The sequence below is a fragment of the Apium graveolens genome, chromosome 3, assembly GCF_009905375.1.
Source record: "Apium graveolens cultivar Ventura chromosome 3, ASM990537v1, whole genome shotgun sequence".
NCBI lineage: Eukaryota > Viridiplantae > Streptophyta > Magnoliopsida > Apiales > Apiaceae > Apium > Apium graveolens.
The window spans coordinates 158,195,458-158,203,202 of record NC_133649.1 but is presented as its reverse complement, the minus strand read 5'-3'; positions in this window follow the sequence as shown (position 1 = coordinate 158,203,202).

Here is a 7,745-nt window from a genome sequence, read left to right as displayed (position 1 = left end):
ACAGCCACCACACAAATCTCTTTACCATTTCTCAAGACTTTAGCAATTCTCCTTTTTAAAGCTGAATCAGCTAGATCCTTGTAGAAGGTAATAGATCTTGACAACAGTTTCTTCTCATCAGAATTTGGTGTCTCATACACTGTATCCAAAGGGTTCTTTAGTGATGATTTTGGATAGTTCACCCTTGGCTTCAAAAGTACTTCAGCCTTTGGAGATTTGATGCAGGATGGTTGTCCTCTTTCCAGATAGTTTATGCTCATTTCATTCACAGAGATTTGCCTGACTTGAGAGTGATGAATGGCTGAATTTTCTGGCTTCTTTGTTAGCCCAAACTTCTTTGTTAGCCCAAACTTCTTTTGAATGTCCACATCATTTTTTTCCCAGCTGATTGGAATCAACTGCTCCTTTTCAGCTGCTCTTAGATTGGCTGCTGCTTCATTTATCAGATCAATGATATCTTTGGCTGGTGGCTTGGTGAAAGTAATTGAAGGGACAATTACTTTGCTAACTTCAATGTTGAGCACTTTTTGCTTCCCCTCACTCCTAGAATTCTCTTTCTCCCCCTTTTTGTTATCAGCAAGTTGAGTAAAGGAGGTCTGTGCAGCCACCAATTTCTGAAGCAAGTTTGTCTGTTATGCTTGATGTAGATGAATTGTTGTTCGAGATGCTTCCATTGCTGACATTCTTGTATCTAAGGCATCTATCTTTGTGGCAAGATCAGAATTTTTCCTGAGTTGTCTCTTGATGTCAAGCATTGTAGCTTCTGGAAGTTTAGAGTCCATCTTGTCAAAAATGGCCTTTTTTATCTCATCAATATCACCTCTGATAGTGTTGACATCTCTAGTATGTTGAAAACCTTGAATTTGTTTAGTTGCAGAGAAGCAAGATGTGCTTGAAGGAGCTTTTTGGTGTTGGCATTTGTGGTGGTTTGAAGAGCAGAATTTGTGTGATTTATGAGTTGAATCAGGGTTGTCTTGAAGTAGTGTTCATCACAGTGCTTTGAAAATGCTTAAGATGGCATGCCTGATCTTGAACTAGAACCTACTTCTCCCCTATGTCCAATGGCTCTTCTTCACTATCTCCACCTTCACCTCCAAAGAAATCTTCTGAACCACCAGTCTCATAATCAACATCACAAGCTGTAGAGGGCAAAGCTGCGATGGCATCCTTAGCCCTTAGCATTTACTGTATGGTGTGCACCAAGTTAAGCATCCTTTCTGCATTGTCATTGCCCTGTTCAGCTAGAAGTTGATATATTGGAATAGGGTGAGTAAATGTCTCAGCATCAAGGGAGGTGGAATCTATAACAACTTGAGGTTGCTGAGATAGTCCCTCCCTGCATGCATCCTGGACATTCATTAACTCACTTACAATAACATCCATCCTTATATCTTCAGTACCTGCTTTTCTCTCATTTTCTCTCTTTTGTTGCATCAAGGTCTCACCTTGGCACCCCACCCTCACACCCTCACCTTCACCATCTAAGGTGGGACTCCACACACTCTCTTTTGCCAATCCTGAAGAACTGGAATGCATATTGTCACTCTTTTCCTCTCCTTTTTCCTAGGAGCAACCCAGACTCTCACTCAGTTCACTCCCTTCCCTCAATCCTAGGAGTGATTGTACTACCACTAAGTCTTCTGCACTTGAGATAATTGATGAAATTGGAAGTTGTGCAGAGACACTCGACAAATAAGGGATACCCGTCGAGTTAGCAGTTTGACTATCCGACGGATAACTGCTGTTAAGCTTATCCATCGGGATACAATCACTACTCGATGGATGAACAATATCCATCGAGAGAGTAGGAATAAATGAGTTTGGAGTGGAAACTATTATGGACTCTGTGCAGATTGATGAAAATTTTGGCACAGATGTCTCAACAGTTCCTGAAAGAATTGGCAAGTGAGCCAACAAATCATCCAAAAGATGATGCTCACTTGCACTAGATTTTGGTTTCCCCAACAGAGTTAAAGAAGGGGAATCAAGAATTGATGTGTTGATCATATCCACATCCAGAGAGTTTGTGGGAGAATTTGGTGTTTGGGGTGTTTCTATTACTAAAGATTTTGGCTATGACTCCATATTTATTGGAGCCACATCAAATTGACTTTAAAAAGGTGCAGTGACTGTGTCTTTAGCACCAGTTTGCACAGTATGTGAACCCTGTGCATCCTCAAGGGTTTTTGGTTTCTTCTTTCTAGTATAGGTTTGGGGTGAGCTTGTGTCCCTTACCCTTTTGGCCTGTGCTCTTGGCTGAGAGCTTTGTTCAATAGTCACATCCTTTTGGGAGGATGCAACTAGCAATGAGCTAATTTCCTTATTAAACACTGCAGTCTGTTGGGAAACTGCAGTGTGGCTAGGCTGGGAAACACTCACCTCTCCAACCTTATCCTTAGGGTTTCTTTTATGTTCACCCTGTCCCTCACCTACCTTACCCACCTTCACACTCCCCTCTTTAGATTTGGTGGATTTTGCAACTGGCATCTTTTGAGAGATACCAGAGGGGGCTTTCTTTGACTTGGATTTAGAAATATTTGATGGTTTGGTAACTTGGGTAGGCAACTGTTAGGTCATTGACACAGTTGTCATAGCTACACTAGAATGCAAAGAAATTTATGAGGTTGGAATAGTAGAGACAGATGAACTTACCTCACTTACCTGAGGTGCTTCCATTACAGGGAAATAGAAGAGTGGCACCTCTTTGTGATGGTTTTCCCGGTTCAAATCTGCAATAATTCTTCTCTCTTGAACCTAACAATCTAGTTTGTTGGTTGGGTTCTCAAGCACAATTCCCTCAGAGAGGTGGTTAGCTAACATCATGAAAAATCTAGCATAGTAAACATTTTTACCCCTCTTATTTAACTCTCCTAACTTAAACCCCAACTCAATTAAAACAAGATCACTAAAGTCAAAATATTTATCAACTAGCATGTAAAGCATGTTAAGCATAGAGATATTGACAGAATCAAAATTACTGATTTTACGAGAGAATACCTTAGTTACTACATCACATAGATAACTCCATTCTTTCCTAAGACCCAACCTCTTAATTTCACTTAACTTAGAAGTAGAGAGTGCATAGTTCATGGAGTTAAGCATGTTAATAATATTTGTGTTTGTGTGTGGTGAAGTTACAGTATTATCAGGAATCTTGAAACATGCTTTAACAACATCACTGTTAAGACAGAATTATTTACCTTTAATAGTGAGTGTGATGGTCTTATCAGTTGAGTTGTACACAGCAGTTGACCACATTTCCTCAACAACCTCACAGAAGATGGTGGGTGATTCTAGCATGGCATAGTTGAGTTTGCAGTTCTTCACAAAATCCATCATTTTATGGTAGTCACCAGACTGTTGAATCCCCTTGTTTACTGACCCGTGAAGTTGTTCTTCTCATAGATGAATCCAGTTTGTGACATGATCTTGACGACTGGTGCCATTGTTAGAGAGTGGAGATTGCAGAGATAGAGATGATAATTGCTTTTGAGAAAGAGAGAATTTAGAGCAGATGATTTGAGAATGATAAAAGAAAAGTAATGGAAATGAATTAAGATTTTATACTATCTCAAAAATAACTGTCAAAAATAATAAAGTAAAATAAAGTAACCAATAAGAATTTTCCAAAAATAGCCGTTTAAAAATAAACTATAAAAATTCCTTCAATTATCCGTCGTGTTATACTTATAAACTGTAAGCATACTCGATGGATAAAGTTCAGGGAATTAACGGCTAAGATTCAGACAATTCGACGGATGAGGATAAATCAGTTATCCATCGAGTCATAAAATATTCCAGAAAAGTAATTGATTTTATTAAGAAAATGTATACCGACGGATGATCAAACTCGATGGATAATGATCATCCGTCGAGATGTAACTTTTGACTTAGCCAAAATTTCATCCAAGACTGAAAAATCAATTAAGTTTCTGGCTGTAATTCAACTTGCAAATTATCTGAAAAGATTTAAGAGTAATTTAGCATACCTAACTCACTTACCAACCTTGAAAAGGTGGATTCATCTAGTGGCTTGTTTAAATATATCTGCAAGCTACTTTTCACTTGGAACAAAATATAGTTCCACAGTACCATTCATTACATGTTCCCATATGAAGTGGTACTTGATGTCTATATGCTTTGTCCTTGAATGCTGTACTGGATTTTCAGTGATGGAAATTGCACTTGTGTTATCACAGAAATGGGAATTCTTTCCACTTGCAGACCATAGTCTAGAAATTGGTTTTTCATCCACAAAATATGTGCACAGCAACTGTTAACAGCAATATATTCAGCTTCAGCTATAGAAGTAGAAACTGAATTTTGCTTTTTACTGAACCAGGACACAAGCTTGTTTCCTAGAAATTGACAGGTTCCTGTTGTACTTTTTCTATCAATTCTACAACCTGCATAATCTGCATCTGAATAACCAGTTAGATCAAAACCAGAATCTCTAGGGTACCAAATGGCAAGTTTTGGTGTTCCCTTGAGATATCTGAATATTCTCTTAATAGCTACTAAGTGAGATTCTCTAGGATCAGCCTAAAATCTAGCACACAAACATGTAGCAAACATTATATCTGGCCTACTAGCTGTTAAGTACAGAAGTGAGCCAACCATGCCCCTATAACTTAAAATATCCACAGACTTTTCAGTATTGTTTAATTCAAGCTTAGTTGTAGTGGCCATGAGAGTTTTTGCAGATGTGCAATCCATTATATCAAACTTCTTTAAAAGATCATAAATGTATTTAGTTTGACTAATGAATATTCCATCACTAACTTGCTTAACTTGCAAACCAAGAAAGTAAGTTAGTTCTCCCATCATACTCATTTAATACTTACTTTGCATCAATTTGGAAAATGTTTTGCGAAGTTTTTCATCTGTAGAGCCAAAAATAATGTCATCTACATAAATTTGAACAAGTATACTAGAGCCATTAACATTTCTAAAGAAAAGAGTTTTGTCTACAGTACCTCTAGTGAAGTAATTCTCTAAAAGAAACTTTGACAAAGTGTCATACCAGGCTCTAGGTGCTTGCTTCAGTCCATAAAGTGCTTTCATAAGATAGTAAACATATTCTGGAAAATTTGGATCTTCAAAACCAGGAGGCTGACTCACATAGACTTCCTCCTCCAAATCTCCATTCAGAAAGGCACTTTTGACATCCATTTGATAGACTTTAAAATTGGCATAGGCTAAGAAGATTATGATGGCTTCAAGTCTTGCAACAGGAGCAAATGTTTCATCAAAGTCTATTCCTTCTTATTGACAATAGCCCTTAGCAACCAATCTAGCTTTGTTCCTAACTACTATGCCATTTTCATCCATCTTGTTTCTGAATACCCATTTGGTGTCAATTGGATTCTTTCCTTTAGGCTTGGGCACCAGCTTCCATACCTTATTCCTCTCAAATTGGTTTAGATCCTCCTGCATAGCTAAAATCCAATCAGGATCCAATAAAGCTTCTTCTACCTTCTTTGGTTCTTCCTTAGAAAGAAAGTTGTTGTATAGACATTCTTCTTGAGTTGCTCTTCTTGTTTGAACTCTAGAAGATACATCACCCATGATGAGCTCAAAGGGGTGATCCTTTGTCTATTTCCTTTGTTGAGGTAGATTAGCTCTAGATGAAGAGGCCTCATTGTTGTCTTGATGTGTGATTGAGTTTTGATTGTTAGAAACTCCCCCTGAGTTAATGGATCTTTGGTTTGAGAAAGGGGAACTTTCTGTAAGTGGTCTATTATGACTTTCAGCTTCTTTTGATGACCCAACAGATGGTGAATGGTTGTCTCCCGACGAATAAAGCAGATTGTCGCCCGACGGATGAAGCATTATGCAACTCGATAGATGTTGAATTTTGTGCTTCATTGGTAGTAGATTTTTCTACATTATCCTTTGATACTATTTCTTGATCACTTTCATCATCAATGTCATCACTAACCATCTCCACATTGTCAAATTTGAGGCTCTCATGGTAATCTCCATCTTGCAGTCCTTCAATCTTTTTATCATCAAACACAACATGTATTGATTCCACAACAATGTTGGTTCTTAGATTGTAGACTCTATATGCTTTACCAACAACATATCCAATAAAAATTCCTTCATCTGCTTTAGCATCAAACTTCCCATTATGATTAGTTTGATTTCTCAAGATATAACATTTGCAGCCAAAGATATGAAGAAAATTTAGAGTTTGCTTCTTGTTCTTGAACAATTGATAGGGAGTCATGAATTTTTCTTGATTAATCAGAGAAATATTTTGAGTGTAGCATGCAGTATTTACAGCTTCAGCCCAGAAATATGTTGGTAATTTAGATTCTTCAAGCATTGTCCTTGCAGCTTCAATAAGTGATCTGTTCTTCCTTTCTACTACTCCATTTTGTTGTGGAGTTCTTGCTGCTGAAAACTAATGCAGGATCCCATTTTCTTCACAAAATGCTCTCATGATAGAATTCTTGAACTCGGTTCCATTGTCACTCCTGATTCTTCTAACTTTGACATCAGGATGATTATTGACTTGCCTTATGTGATTGATGATGATTTCACTACCCTCATCTTTAGACTTTAGGAAATATGTCCAAGAGAACTTTGAGAAATCATCTACAATTACTAGGCAAAATCTTTTCCTTGAAATGGACAACACATTGACTGGTCCAAACAAATCCATGTGTAGCAGTTGCAAAGGTTCTTCAATTGTTGAATCAAGTTTCTTTCTGAATGATGCTTTAATTTGCTTTCCCTTCTGGCCAGCATCACATAGTCCATCCTTAGAAAACTCCACTTGAGGAATGCTTCTATCTAGTTCTTTCTTTACTAGTTCATTCATGGTCTTGAAGTTTAGATGGGATAGCTTCTTGTGCCATAACCAACTTTCATCCTGACTTGCTTTGCTGAGAAGACAAGTAACAGATTCTGCATTTGATGAGTTGAAGTTAGCTAGGTACACATTTCCTTTTCTCACACCAGTGAGAACCACTTTGTTGCTCCTTTTGTTAGTCACAACACATGATTCTGAGTTGAAGGTTATCGAGTTGCCTTTATCACAAAGCTGGCTGATACTCAACAAATTGTGCTTGAGACCATCCAATAAGGCAACTTCCTCAATGATGACATTGTTTTTGAAATCAAGCCATATCCCACAGTATAACCCTTGCTGTCATCTCCAAAAGTAATACTTGGGCCAGCTCTCTCCTTGAACTCTGTGAGCAGGGTAGAATGACCAGTCATGTGTCTTGAACAACCACTATCCAAGTATCATAGATTCTTTTTGTTTCCCTGCACACATCAAAATCAAATCAAGTTGATATTGGTACCCAAGTTTCCTTGGGTCCTGGCTTGTTAGCTTTCTTTTTCTATTTCTTAGGTTTGATCTCATTTGACTTGGGGATATCAGATTCATCCTTAATCATTTGAGTTGGACCTTTGAAACCATTCATTACAGCAGAATTATCATGCATATTTTGATTAACGGGAAATGGCATGCTATAAGTAAACATATTATTCCAGTAAGGCATGCTAAATGGCATTTGTGGCATACTAAATGCAGCATAATAAGGATTAGGTGCAAATGGCATATTAGCAAACTGTGCATTCATATTTTGTGTAGACATATCATTCACAGGCATAGAAGGCATGTCATTCATGTTGGGAAAATGAGGTGGCACAGATATGGAAGTAGGCATGGCAGTTTTGCAATTAATAGACAAATGATTTACACTACCACACTTGACACATATTTTTCT